General features: G+C 41.6%; 1 protein-coding gene across 9 annotated transcripts in view; it reads left to right on the top strand.

The window, feature by feature from the left end:
* The window catches only part of TRERF1 (transcriptional regulating factor 1), a 98,359-nt gene that overhangs the window by 33,645 nt on the left and 50,658 nt on the right, over nt 1-14,056 (top strand). The window contains exon 1 of one of the 9 annotated variants that reach the window (XM_069009661.1): nt 11,949-11,990. The exons of the other annotated variants lie outside the window; for them this stretch is intronic. The gene's annotated coding sequence lies outside the window, so the exon portion shown is untranslated. Of the gene's footprint in view, nt 1-11,948; nt 11,991-14,056 lie in introns of those variants that run through there. 9 annotated transcript variants of the gene reach the window in all.

Raw genomic sequence — 14,056 nt, 5'->3', positions numbered from 1 at the left:
ATTAATTATTGTTCTTCAGATGTCAAGATCCTGCCATGTATTGTTACCCTTGGTATGGAGAACCTTCTGTGCTTTTTTTAAGCCTGGCTCGAAGAACATGACGTATTGTAGGGACTATTTTGTTTTGTTTTGTTTTTTCCTTTCTTCCTGTCAGTTGATGAAATGGATCCAATTGACTCTCAGTACCAAAGTGCCAACCACTGCTACCACTTGGCCCCTCTCTTCCTCTTTTCCTTTCTCTCTGCATCTCCCTCTTGACTGTCCATTCTTCATATCAAACCTTTCCTAAATTAAAGACAGGATGCCAGATAAGAGTTAAAAGGAAAATTTTAGTTGAGGCTCCTAGCAGTGAGGTTAAGGGTTTGTTACTGGTATAGTGAGACAGAAATGTTCTGATTTTTTCTCTGAAACCTGTTCCATGTGAAGGTTGTGCAGTTTCCAAGCTCAGACTTGGCTGCCAACTTCAGACATGCTAGTAACTTGCTGGTTTTTAAAAAATATAGAAAACAAACAAGTCTAAAAATAATATTTGGGGGGGAGGGGGGCTGAGTGAAAAATTTCATAATTCATACATGAGATTAAATTTAATTTAACCCCCCCTAGATATTTAAATTAAAGGAAAATATTAGTTAAGGTACCCAGAGAGAGCTCAGAGAACACCCAAAGCTAGTTTACTGTTAATCTCCCACAAAAAATGTTCTCTTTGGGTTCATGAGTGGCCTCCAGCTGCAGGTGGTAACTTCCTGCTCCAGGTGGAAGAGAGGAAGTATTGAAGGAGCTGAGAGGAATCCATATTCCACCCACTGGGATGCTGGGGCTGTAAGGGGCAGGCAGCTCTCAGTGCTCCTGCTGGGTGCCTGTCTGCAGCCCAGGCAGCCAAGCACATTGGGTGGGACTCTTGTTCACTCTCTGGTGGCCCTCTTGATGCTCAGACAGTAGCCAGGGCTCCTGTGACTTGTGGACTTCATAAACCCCAAAAAATGGGCTTTAGTTTTAGAAAACATAGTATTTGAAGTACATTCAAAGTCTTCAGTCTCCAAAATGAGCCTCTGGTGTCTGTTCATCCTGCCCTGCTGGAGCAGATCATGAACTCTCACTCACTGATTTCTATAGGAAGTCCGTAACTTCTGGTGTTACCTTACAAAGATGTCCATTCCTGGCTATAAATGACAGTAGGAGGCCTGTCCCATATTTTTTCCTCTGTATCCATGGAGGTATGTAATACAGTACCTGGGTATAGTATAATGCATGGTGCTTTTGTTAAGTACAAGTTGCTGTCAGTTAAAAAGTGGAGACATATATGGATATCATAAACTTTGTTTCTCGAATCTGCCATTTCCATACTTGGAAATCACTTAATGTGCCTCGTTTATGCACAGAAAAATTTGAATCTCCAGCACCAATTAACATTAGGTAGAGCAGCAGAACAGTAGATGGCTGTCTGTCCTGGAGCTCTGGAAAAAGCCTTGAATACCCTGAATGGAGGCCATGAAGCCCTTTGAAGACAAATGAACTTTGATTTTAATATTCTGATGGTGTGTAGGGAGCAGCAGGTGCTTCTGAAGAGTTGTGCTCCAAGAGCCATGCTTGTTGGAGTTACCTGAATGCAGAGGTCTGTATTTCTGAGTGGATGGCACTGCTGCAAAGTTGGAAAGATGGAAATACCAAAGGAATTGCACAAGATTTTAGTCAGCTTGACAAGATAGAAAGTGGTTCTTGGAGAAACTGCATTTAGCCAGCTTGCTGTCAGTGAATTTCTGAGCACACTACGCATTATATCAATCAAATGTAATTATGTACAGTCAGGCGGAGAAGATTAATTCTGAATTCTTCAAAACCTTTTCATCTGACCAGAAGCATCTTTTGGGGACCTGGTTTTGGCTAATGTATTCTTTATCTTCTGAGTAAATTTTGGTAGAGACATTTAGCCATTTTGTTGGTAAGTCACTGATAACCATTATCCTCTTGGATAAGCCAAATATGCAGACTGTTTAAACACTTGATATAAGATGTATTCTCTGAATCTTTCACTGTTCTTTTGGTATTTTCTTTTCCAAAGTGAATAGACCAGAAAAGCATGTTGCCCTTGTTGTTACTGTTTCTTAGATAACACTTTCCCTCCCTGCCTTGTCTTGCACGAAATAATGCTCTTACCCATCCAGAGGTTATGTTTCCTCGCTTAGCTGCAGATTTGTGCAGGAAATTTAGTGTCTAGATGGTGCCTGCTGTGACCCTTAGTCATTTTTTACAGGATTGCTGCCTTCCCAAATGCAGTTCCCCAAGGGTATCTCTCAGAGTTCTTTATTCTTTTTTTTTTTTTAATTCCTAGAAGTTTGTAATTTTGTGTTATGGCTGTATTAAAACCAGCTGGTGCTCTGACAAACTATACCTAGCTAAAAATATACTTTACCAGAAAGTAGCCTTAATAGTTTTTTGCTTATCATTGCTCCAGGTTTCATGTTCTGTACAGATGAGAAGAACTGATTTCATTTTTTCTTTCTGATCCCTGGTAATGGCTATGGACAGCATCCCATTAGGCCCCCAAAATGCCAAGAAAAAAATAAGGAGTAGTACATGGTGTCATTACAAATAACACAGGATTTTGTATCACTGAACTTCTTGTACCCTGCAGTTTAGGTTTGTGTGAACATAATTACAGCTTTGAATTCTTTCTTTTAAATATTGCATGTATGTGGGGGAGTAGTTGTTTTGTTTTTGCTAAGTAGCATTTTTCCAGACAATTGCATTCATACCACTTGTGTTCTTTTTTGAAGGTTAAATTTAATATTGATAGGGTTTTTTGGTCTAGTTTTTATATGAGATTAAGTACCAGACAGTTGCACGTTTACCATCAACTAATAGTCAAAAGGTACAGTCTCACAAAGACTTGGCTAAAACTAAATGAATAGTTCTCAATTTCCTGTGGGTGTGGGGTTTTGTGTGTGTGTGTGCACTGCTTACCAATAAGGAATGGAGCAACTTTCTTCTGAGATAGCTATGTTGCCAACTTTTATACTGCTGAAGTAATTTTGTTAAACAGGAGGAAGAAAAAAAAGTTCATAAATTGTCAAAAGGAATTTGACTGCGAAGTGTGCCAGCAGGGTTGGGTCTGTTTTTCCTCCTCCATTTTATCAGGAGGAAGGTAGGCTTGTTGCTTTTGTGCTTTATTGCCCTTCTGCTTTCAGATGGTGAGCCCTCACAGTATACTGCTTTCATGATTTATTCCAACAGTTGCCTGTGAGTGTAGTGTTTGAACACAGCTCATGGAGATTAAAAAGGCCAAGACTTTTACTTTCACTGAGGTGTCGTACTCGAGTAACCTCCTTAGGGCAGTGTGAGAAGGCTGGGGGATTTGAGCGATGATACCCTCCCACCAAAGGCATCTTCTTCTGGTCAGGGGATGTTCTGTCTGGTCTGTCTGTTACAGGTGCAGATGAATTTTACCTCTAATACATACTAGTGTTGTCACTTTAATCCTGTTCATTGCTAGGTGTCATTCTAATGATGGCATGGTACTTCTTTTACAAAGGAAGGTGTGCACTCTCTGGACCTTGTCCTAGTCTGTGCTGTTAAAAGACAGGGAAACAAGTAGACCTGACTGTATGCCACTTAAACTGCCTCTGGGTTTCTTGAGTAAACAACTTGGAAGAACAAATTATCTCCTGTCCTTTTTCTCTCTCTGCTTTCTTCTCCTGACTTGCAGCTTAAAATATCATCGCTTTTGTAGCCTTAAGAGAGGTGGATGATTAAGTCTTCATTAGAAGTAGTCTCTGAAGTTGAATTAGTTACACCATCAATCCCAGTAACAAAGCTCAGTGGAAGTAGAGCTTTTTGACACCGTGCTAGGAGGATATGCACCAAGCTTTCACTGATTGAAAAACGTGCTTGGGATATACCTGTGCAGCTTGCTGTGTAACTTTTTCCTTTGATGATCTTTTGGATGGCCCATGCTGCCTAGAAAATTTGGCATTTCTACCAAGAGAGGTTGTTGAAGAACTCTCCAGGGATGTCTACATTATCTCTCTAGCTATTGTTAAATGTGTACTCCCTGTGTCACTGACTCAGGGAGCAGCTGTTGTTCCTCACTTCTGGTTTGAGGGTCGGAGCAGGATGAGGGTGTGTTCTTGCTTCTCCAGTTTTCAGACATGGTGTGAGGGAATGAAAGGAATAAGATGGCATGCTCTGAGTACCCTGATGCAGAGTGGGTCTTGAAACTATTTGTAGCTCTGATTATTTGACACACAAAAGGAGGTGAAAACTATTGTTTAATGTAGATTTCAGCAGGATCAGTAGTTAAGTATCATCTGTAGGATGATCTGAAATTCTGACATTGGTTTTTGGTGAGACCTGGTATTACATGAGGTTTGAGTGAAAGTAGCAATGGCCACTGTTCAGCAAAATCATAGGTGATAGTGGTTAATACAAGGTATTCTCTTACGTTATTGAAGTGCTTTTATTAAAACAAGAAAGATGACTGTATGGCCAGATGTTGATGGATCCTGGTGCAAGAATCAAGGCAAGCAATACTCTTTAGGCACTAGTGAGTCATGTACAGTTTGGAGATCCTGTGCTGTCTGTCATGCAAGACAAGTTCACATTTGCATAGGCTGCCTTTTTTTATGCATGGCTTTTGTTTTCACTACTGATTAAATTTTAAATTATTTCCTTATGTTTTTAGCTGTTGATATAATATTAAAGTGTTAATCCTTTTCTGATTGCTTGTCATGTGTATTTACTTCTTATTAAAGAAATACTTTTTTATTTAATTGTAGAATAGTAGCTAAAGAATAGTAGAAAGTGAGAGGTAGGCCTTCTATGTTACTTTTCTCCTATTTAAAACAAATTGAGACTTATGTGATATTTACTAGCAGTCTCTTGCTGATCTAGGGAAATTATTTTTAAAGATCAGGTCCTGAGAGTATTCTTTTCATTTGGAAGGGGTTGAGCTTTTCATGTTCAGCCAATGTGGCTGGGACATAAAAACACAACCAGACAGATTGCTGTAGGTGAGAATGTGGTTTGTATAAGTAGTTTTCTTAGCAGGTGATGAACTTGTTCCTTAATCATTTAATTACTTAATTTCAGGAAATCTTTTGGGGGGAAGAAAATGTCTGGGAAGTTCTGCCAGAGACCTGCATAGATGTGGTAATAGAGAAACAAAGAGATGATGACATCTGAAGTTGGATGCAGGGCAGGAAGCGCTGGAGAAAAGGTTGGCCAGAAATGCTGAAATACAGAATTCAGGGAGGCAGGACATGAGGACTTCTGGTGGTCAGCCCAACAGCAAGTCACTTTAGCCTCAGAGTTTCCACCTGTGTGAGACAATTTATAATACAAATCTCAGAAGTGCTGTGAAAGTAATTAATGCTTTCAGTGGAAGATCACAGGATGCTTTGAATAAAGCTTTACAAAAGTGCACAGTGTTCTTACACACAAACTATTTGGTATTAATAGTACCTCTTAAATGACAAGGAAAGTGAAATGTGCCAGATTTGTGAAGCTGGAGAAATGTTTGTTCATTATTTTGAAACAGATAGAAAGTGCAGATGGAGAAGGGAGGATTGAAACCTAGGTTTGGAGCAGAAAGTCCTATGGGCTGTCATCAAGGATGTGGTTTGGAAAACCTTCATTTTGTTACCTTGTGTCTGTCAATTGGCTTTGTAGGTGGCTGAGCATGTTTCTGAGGAGGTTGAGGGGGAAGAGAGTGTTCGTCAGTGCAGAGTAATGGAGGGCAGAGGAAGCTGCTGTGCGAACTCTCTATTTGAAGATGTGGCAAACCAGGAACTGCTATAGTCCTTTTCTGAAATAGGAAATACATGCAGCCACAAAAGACAAGTGACTGGCTGGAGCCTATAATAGAAATATGAAGTTGCAAGAAGTAGTCTTTCAGCCTGCTTTGGTGTTTGGATAATATTTCAAAAGCTGAAAAAAAGGCCAGTGTGCAACCTTGCCTGCAGAATTACAACTGGCAACATTTTAGCCTGCGTGTGCACAGTACAGTTATGCTTTCACAGAATCAAAGAATGTTTTGGGTTGGTTGGGAGCTTAGGGATCATCTAGTTTGAACCCCCCTGCCATGGGCAGGGATAGCTTCCACTAGACCAGGTTGCTCAGAGCTCCTTTCAACCTGGCCGTGAACACTTCCAAGGATAGGGCATCCACAGCCTCTGTGGGCAACCTCCTTCCAGTGCCTCACCACCCTCACAGCAAAGAATTTTTTTCCAGAAGTATAGTGATGCCTTTATCCATGCTGCTTGATGTCACCAGGATGCAGGGACTCTTCATAGTGGGGGATCATTGCTGCCCTGTTCCCAGCTTTGGAGCGTCTCTGTCTTGTCCATGCTCCAGTTCTCCTCTGCCACAGGCTTGATGTGGGCTTACAAAAATGGTTTGGTTTGCTTGAAACCAGTTCACAGAGAACAGGAAAGATTCCCATTGTCTCAGATGGCTGGAGCTTCATGCTGTATTTCAGTTGAGTTGTTAACAGTGAGGTGTGACCTTTCTGTGAGCAGGTGAGAAGTGAAAGTTCTGCCTCTCCCTTGCTTGGATACTAGCATGCTCAGAAATGAGGAAGTAGCTTTAACTTTGTGATGGAGGCCAAAGCACTAAAAAAAACCTCAAACCCACTTATTCAGAGAAGTGAGTCCTCTGCTTGATTATTTAGGAATAGCTACATGATGGTCAGGGTGTGTTCTCCTGATGGACCAGTATGGCAAATGAAACATTTCATTTTTAAATGAGCTGTGGTAGATATGTTCCAATATCCCAGGGAAGGCTTTGTGGCTAGTGATTAATTCTGGTAATTAATTCTGCTGTTGGGCTAGTGTTCAACAAATGACTGCACAGTACTTAAGCAACACTAACCTGAGGAGTTGTGTTGAAATTTCTTTGACCTTTGTTAAAAAGTTAAAGCTCTATTGAAGTTTAGCCTAGGAGAACACCTTTAGGTCTACATTATATTCCTGTTCTGTGAATAGATCCATGTGGGAAAAACAGCACTGAGCACTTGGGTCTGGCATCTAGACCCTTGCTTATAAAGGGAATCCTCTCATACAAGCTGTAACATCAGCTGACCTCACCACCTCTGGCTCTGCTGTGACAATGGGTTCGGATTCTTCTGCTCCTGCTCCCCTTCGTGCTGCTTTTCCAGCACACCACTGCAATGCTGGTGCCATTTGTCTAAAAGATGAAGTGCTCTTACTCTAGAAAAGTGAAAGTAGTACAACTGAATTGCTACTTTTGTCTATAAATATTACTGCTATTTAATAATGATGATAGAAATTCTCTTTTTTTGGGCTGAAAGCAGAAGCAGCACTATGTTCTGACTCAAGTTCAACCACAGGGATTTTTTTTATAGTCATTAAACGCCTTATTGTATTTTAAAAAAACAAAACAAATATTTTTGCTTTGGAAGAATGAGTATCTGATATGACAGCACAGAGCAAAAGTTTATTATGCATATACAGTTGAAATAAGTTAACTTGTTTAAACTGTATTGTAGACGCAGTGCTTCTGCATTTGAAAAAGTTTCATGACTTCATATAACCATATCAACATGTTTCCATAGTTAATTTCCAGCCTACAATTGTATTATCCCTTGTCTAATGGAACATCATAATATTAAGTAAACTAATAACCCTAATGTTAATGTTGCTGATGCTTTATTAGATACTACATAAAGAAAAAAACCCAACCAAACACCAAAACAACAACAACAAAACAACAAACTGCAATCTTGCACTGACTTAACCAGGGTATGTTTTAACTCGTGAAGCTTTTCTGTAGGGGGAAAGTGGAGGTCACATCTAAAAATGCTGTATCCAGTGATCAAAATGGAGCAGCACACAACAGTATGCTGAGCTGTCGTGTACTGTTGCTTGAGAGGACATCAGATATGCACCCAGTGCTGTTCAGTACTTCTCTGCAGAGAGGAACAGACTATGCTGGAACTTCCATCACGTGTATTTATGTCCACATGCATGCAGCAAATAGAGAATTAATGTAGTGAGTATGGATGGGTGATGAGGCAATGTGGAAAGGGAAGGGAGAAGTAACAGCCTTTAGTTGGTAGAACTGAGGTAATTTTATTTCAAGGGCACTGGTAATTATGCTGAACAAAGCTATTTCTTTCTAAATTTGAAAATTCCATCGAAAAACAGGCATATGGCAAATATGTCCTCTGTCACACTGGGAGTTAATTTCCTTTTGGTGTGGGCTTATTTGAGTAGTCTGAATGTTAGCACAGGCCAGTCCAACTCTGTACATTATATAGAGGGTAGGGCTTGCTACACTCAGGAGAGAGTTTACATTGGAAGGGAGCTGGGGTGATGGGAAAAAGCTAACAAAACACAGAGGCCTTGCAGCACTGCTAAAAGAATGGATATGTTTTTTGGATGCTAAAGCCAAACGTGTCTTCTAGTAGCATACGATGTTTATCAGTGTATGATGGCACAGGATCATTACTGGAATACAGAGTCCCAATTCTTATGTGCCTGCAGAAAGCTGAGAGATTGATTACAGTTGGAAAACCTGTTTTACTGTTAGACTTTTTTTTTCCTAAATAAAAAGCTTTGCACGCTTGCTTCAAGTGAAGTGGATGAGTTGTATTTTGCAAATATCTAGAGAGGAAAAAAAGTACAAAACTCTTCAGTTTAGTAGGAGGAGGTGTAATGAGATTGAATAGCTGAAAGTTGAAACCAGATGAATCTGGGCTACTTGTAACACACAAATTATTAAACAGAATAAATTATTCGCTAAAACAGCTCCCTTTGGGTGTGATGGATTCCTGATCACTTGCCTGGGAGTTAGACCTACATGTTTTTAGCAGGGGGGAGTATTGCTGTGCATATGTTTATAGCAAGCAATATATCTGCATGTAGGTCTGTGGCACACCTTGGGTGCAAGGTCACACTGGTGATTGCAATGGGATGCTCTGTTTTCCACATCTGTGGGAGGTGGGTAGAGACCACCTGATGCTGTGAAATATTCTATCAGCCCAGTCTCCTGAGTATCATCTCTAGGAGGTTGGTAAGGTTTTCTGGTTTGTTGTTTCTTTTCCTCTCTTTGGCAAATCTGCTGGGTTTTGATACGTGACTCAGAAGGGAGAAAGCACAATTTAAGTCCTGCCTACCCATCCGTGTGGAGAGGGGCTTCTGTAGCTAGATTACAGGGAGTCCTGAGGGCCTTTGGGGTTTTTTGTTTAATAGTTGAGGGTGTGGGGTTTTTTGGTTTGTTTCTTTGAGGAAGATTAAAGGAGTCAGATAAGTCAAGTTTTGCATCGGTGCAGTATCCTGCTGGAGAAAAGAATGTGACTAGTAGAATAGAGAGGAAAATGAACTTACGATCAAGGGTTTTATTCAATTTTTGTTTGATCTTATGGGAAGTAGGTGAATTTGCACAGGTCATGGAAAAAGAAAAGCTAATGCACTAGGGAGCTTCCATCATTAGGCTGGTTTTCCAGATTCACTCCATATCAGTAACAACTGATTATTTTTCTTTTCCTGGTGACTCTTTGTTCACCCACATAAAATAAAATCTGTGTTAATCTAATTTCAAATAGAGACGTGTTTCCATCGCTGTGTCAAACTTCTGGCACGCTTTTTGCGATGCGTTGCCATGTGTTCCACAGGGAGAGGGAGATCAATACTAGTTAGGTTGCCTGCTTGCCTCTGGGTTTGCTGCTTTGGGTTGGAGTAGGGGACACGAGGTAGAGCTGTACAGCACTGCAGCATCTGGACAGTGGACCTAAGATGGCAATTCCGTATTATTCACAGGGGTGAAAATAAAATTCATACATGCAATTTAAAAGCAAAGGACTCGTACTTCCTCTCCCCACAGTAGCAATGCTTGTGTAGAAGTCTCTATCTGGACTGTGTTGGTGGGGGGAGCCTTTTGTGGGGAATGAAGTTTTGTGTTTTAATGACAATCCAATGTTCTCGTTGCATTTGTGACGTTACAGCAGAGCTCTGTTTCGCTGAGTATGGGAAGCTTCGTGAGGATGGCAGAGAAAATGTCACTGCCTTCACTTCTGACGTGTATTATGTGAGAATTATTTATGGTACTTCATTGCAAATGGAGTGTTCCATAGTATATGTGTAAATAATGAATTCTTTATGACAGGACATCTGTGTCTGGGGATCCTGTCTCATGGAACTAGTTTTCTAAGTATACTTTATGATAAGGTATCTATCCCTTTTCCTAGGCTGTCCTGTAATAAAGTATCTTTGTATTCCTGGTGTATGTTATCTATTCTGACTCTTAAATGATATAGGGATAGATACATATGTAGAAGTTTGTACTGTTTGTTGAGTCATTACGGTGTTAAGTTCACTTTATATTTAGTAGGTATCTTTATATGTAAACAGTCTGATTTTTGTGTTCTGTAAAATGAAGTTAGTGAAAGACTTATGTGCCTCATAAATTTTACTTATTCTAACTTTCCTGAAGAGAATGTATTTTGTAAGACAGTACTCTTTTTTTTTTTTAATTATTTTTTTAGTTAATAAGAACTAATTTCTGGTTATGCCAGTAGTTTGTGGGGGTAATGAAAATGCTAAGTGCAGTGTACAGTTCAGAATGGTGAAACAGGAAATGTGGGTTGAATGCCTGTTTGGCCCCAGTACATGACTTTGGGGATAACATTTTCCCTTGCTTTTCTGTGCTGCCACACTGGGGGACTTGAGATTCACCACCAGTGGGTGGCTGAAGGGGTTGGCATTGCCTGTGCTGACTTGTACAGCTGTCTGGTGAACCAAGCCAGTGAAAAAAATCCCAGCTGGAAAAATAATTTTCCACAAGAGAAAGGCCAGTTTATCATTTCAGTAATCATTTCAGTAATCTGGCTTTCTGTGTGGTGCACAGCTGGATTGGGCTATCTCAGTGAAGGGGCAGCTGCCTGGGGTCAAGGCTGGGAGCTCTGCAGGGCAGATATGCTGCAGATCCCTGGGCCAGGTGGGAGGATGGCTGTGCGTGGTCAGCGTGATATGGAAGCATGTTTGGAGTGACTGCAAACAGAACAGCACCATTACCACATCTGCTGAGCCAGTGTGATATGTTGGTTACAGTGCCACATGGATGAGAAATGTGCCAAGAGGGAAAAATGCTTTCGTTTTGGTATGCTAAAAAAAAAATAAAGAAATACTGTATTCCCAATTTCTGAAAAGGATGGGGAGTCTTCCATTAAATTATCTTCTCCATACCCTCCCTCAGTGCGAGCCTGGTCCCCTGCTGTCCTCTCCTTATCCCCCATCACTTCACTTCCCTTTCTTCTCTCTGCCCCATAATTACTCTCAGGAACTCAGTACCAGCGACCAGTTTTGCAGCTAAATGTACTGTTGTAAGCCTTTTGAATTCCCTCAAAACGAGAAGTTGACGCTGGGTGCCTGCCTGGCCCTGTGTGCTGCTGCAGTTGCTTAGCAGCCAGCGGGAGGCACCGGGGAGGAGCGGCTCGGCCCTCCCTGAGTCATCTGCGGGGAGACAGGAGAGCACGGTTATTACTGGGGAGCTCCGTTAGCATCCTGCTTTCTGCCTCTCCTGCATGCTCACACACACCCTCACCTGCCTCTGCTCAGCAGCTTCTCACGAGCTGGGAAATGGAGTCTGCTGCATTCAAGCAGCCCTTGCTGCTTGCAGGCTCACACGAAAGAGGCAGCAAAACCATCCCAGGCAGCTGCAAGGCCTTGGTCCAGAGCATGGCGAATGTACTGCGTAGATGTTTTACCATCTCTTGAAAGAGTGGCCTTGGTTAGGCGCCTCAGCTCACAAGGTTGTGGTTTTGCACAGTGGCCTCTTAAGTTTTCCACTTTTAGTTGTAGGGTGCTCATCACTTCTCATCTCTTTTCCTTGCAGGCTCTGACAGAGTAGCTCTGCTCAGTGTTCCTGTGTTGTCTTGGAGAAATCTCCAGCTTTCAAGCCAAAAGTTGTGGCCTCTTCTGTCACCAGGAGTGGTGGTAAAGGCTGCCAGCCCCTGCCTTGGCCTCACTTGCTGCAAGGTGGTCGAGATCTTGGATAGAGGGATGGGCTGTGACTGGGGAGGTTGAGGTGTGCTGGATTACTCTGAGGCTGCCTCAGGGAAAAAAACACCCTGAAAACACAGCAGGTGGCCAAAAATGATGGTGTCCGTTCAACTGCCATGGCAGTTTTGTTACACTTCAGGGCTGGAGACACAGGTCTTTGAAAAAGTATGAGTAATGAGATGTCATTTGTAGAACTTCAACTTTATTCCAGAGGGGTTTCTGTAAACCTGACCAGAGAAGAAAGAATTATTAGGAGTGCCTCAAACCCCTGGTATATCCAGTTAACGAGCTCACTGCGTATCTCGCCCTGGTTGTAAATGTCAAGGTAATGTACTGTTTTGGAGCAGAGGCTATCTCAAAGCTGTGACGTGTCCACTGCCATGGGATCCTTCCTTGCTTATTTCTTCTTTAAGAACATTTGTTTCTGATGGGCACCTCAGATTTCATAGATGCGAATGATCCAAACAGAGCAGCTGCTGGCTGTAACAGTCACACATCAGCCAGTTTGGTGTGTCATACTTTTCATTTTAATGCAGATTCCTAGATAGCCACAAACCTAGAGTTGGAGGAACAGGCACATGATTTATATGAAGAAATATAGTGGGTAGTGCTTGGATTTTCTTTTTATAAGGCTAATTGTGTTAATTTGCTTGAGACACAATTATCTCAATGGGATTGATTTGTTTAATTAACTCGGGATGCCTGCAGGTGAAATAGTGAGTATAAATAGAAGGACAGTGGGGAATGCATCACTAATGTTTGTATTGCAGAAGGATTGACTCATATGTAAATGAAGTGCTGCAAGCCTGCCAGGCTAACCTAGTTCTGGGGTGGTTTCTAGATAAAAAAAAAAAAATCTCATGCTGTCATGCTTAACACAGGGCTCGTACACTCAGGAATAAGTTGGTGAGGAGTGTACGCTGTAGTACTAAGGACAAGCATACCTTGCTCCTGTTGTAAATACCTCGTGTACGAGCACTTCCGTGAACACTGTGACAGGATGGTGTCCGAAGGACGGAGTTTGTGCCAGACCACTGTGATGGCACTGCCCTGATGCAACCCAGCAGCTTCTTCAGAGTGTCAGTCCTCAGTGGTGAGAAATCAGTGTGGTTTCTTGTTCCAAATGTTCTAAGGGCCACTTCTGAACAGAGCACACGACCCTGTATGTAGCATTCCTGAGATGAGAGCCTTGTGGCAAAGCTGTACATGTTCTCCTGCTCGCAGATTCCTCTGCCTTACTGTGTGGACATACCACTCTGCAGAGGATTAGGTGTCTTAAGAGACCAGTTCTGCAACCGGTGTGCGTGTCCTTTGCCTGCTGTTTGCCAGGGCCATATCCAACACTCTTAACATGTCCTTTGTTCTAAAGTGGGTGGTTATGTTTGAGGCCCAGAGGGGAAATTCTGAGTCTTTTCTGTCAGTTTGGTCCTGTACCATGAAAATCTTACTTCTTACAAATATAGAGGACAGATTGGCGTTTCTGATCTTTTCCCTACCTAAAGCAGATTACTAGTTTTCATTAAATTCTAGTCTTTCTGTGAATCTTTCAGAGATCTCCATCGTAGCTTGTGGCAAAATATTGTGCAAATTGAGTTTTGAATATAAACAAAATAAAACTAGATCAACAGAGCACTGCCACAGAACCAAACCAACTAAACAAACACACATTTCCTTTTAGCAGCCCTAAGTGTATTGCTATTTAAAAAATGCCTTTGCTTCTGCAGGACAAGAGTGTGTAGGAGCACTGGTGTCTTCACCACAATTCCATTTTTTTTTCCATCCTCAGTAGTTTATCCATCTCCCATTAGTGTGGTTGCTTCAAGCTTCTCCATTTTCTTCTGCACAGAAATCTGTCTTTGTTCCAAATTGTTCTTGTCCCCATTTTCTGAGGCTTTTACTACATCTGCTATCTCAAGAAGAGATCAGATGATAGGAGCTGAACACAGCACTCTGATGGAGAATACGCTTCTGATTTATGCTGTGGCACAACAGTGTTGTAGGTCTTATCCTTTAGATAATCATGTGAATGCTTTCATCTTGAA

Source organism: Aphelocoma coerulescens, chromosome 3 (genome assembly GCF_041296385.1).
Source record: "Aphelocoma coerulescens isolate FSJ_1873_10779 chromosome 3, UR_Acoe_1.0, whole genome shotgun sequence".
NCBI classification, from domain to species: Eukaryota; Metazoa; Chordata; class Aves; order Passeriformes; family Corvidae; genus Aphelocoma; species Aphelocoma coerulescens.
This window is presented reverse-complemented; position numbering and strand designations above follow the sequence as displayed.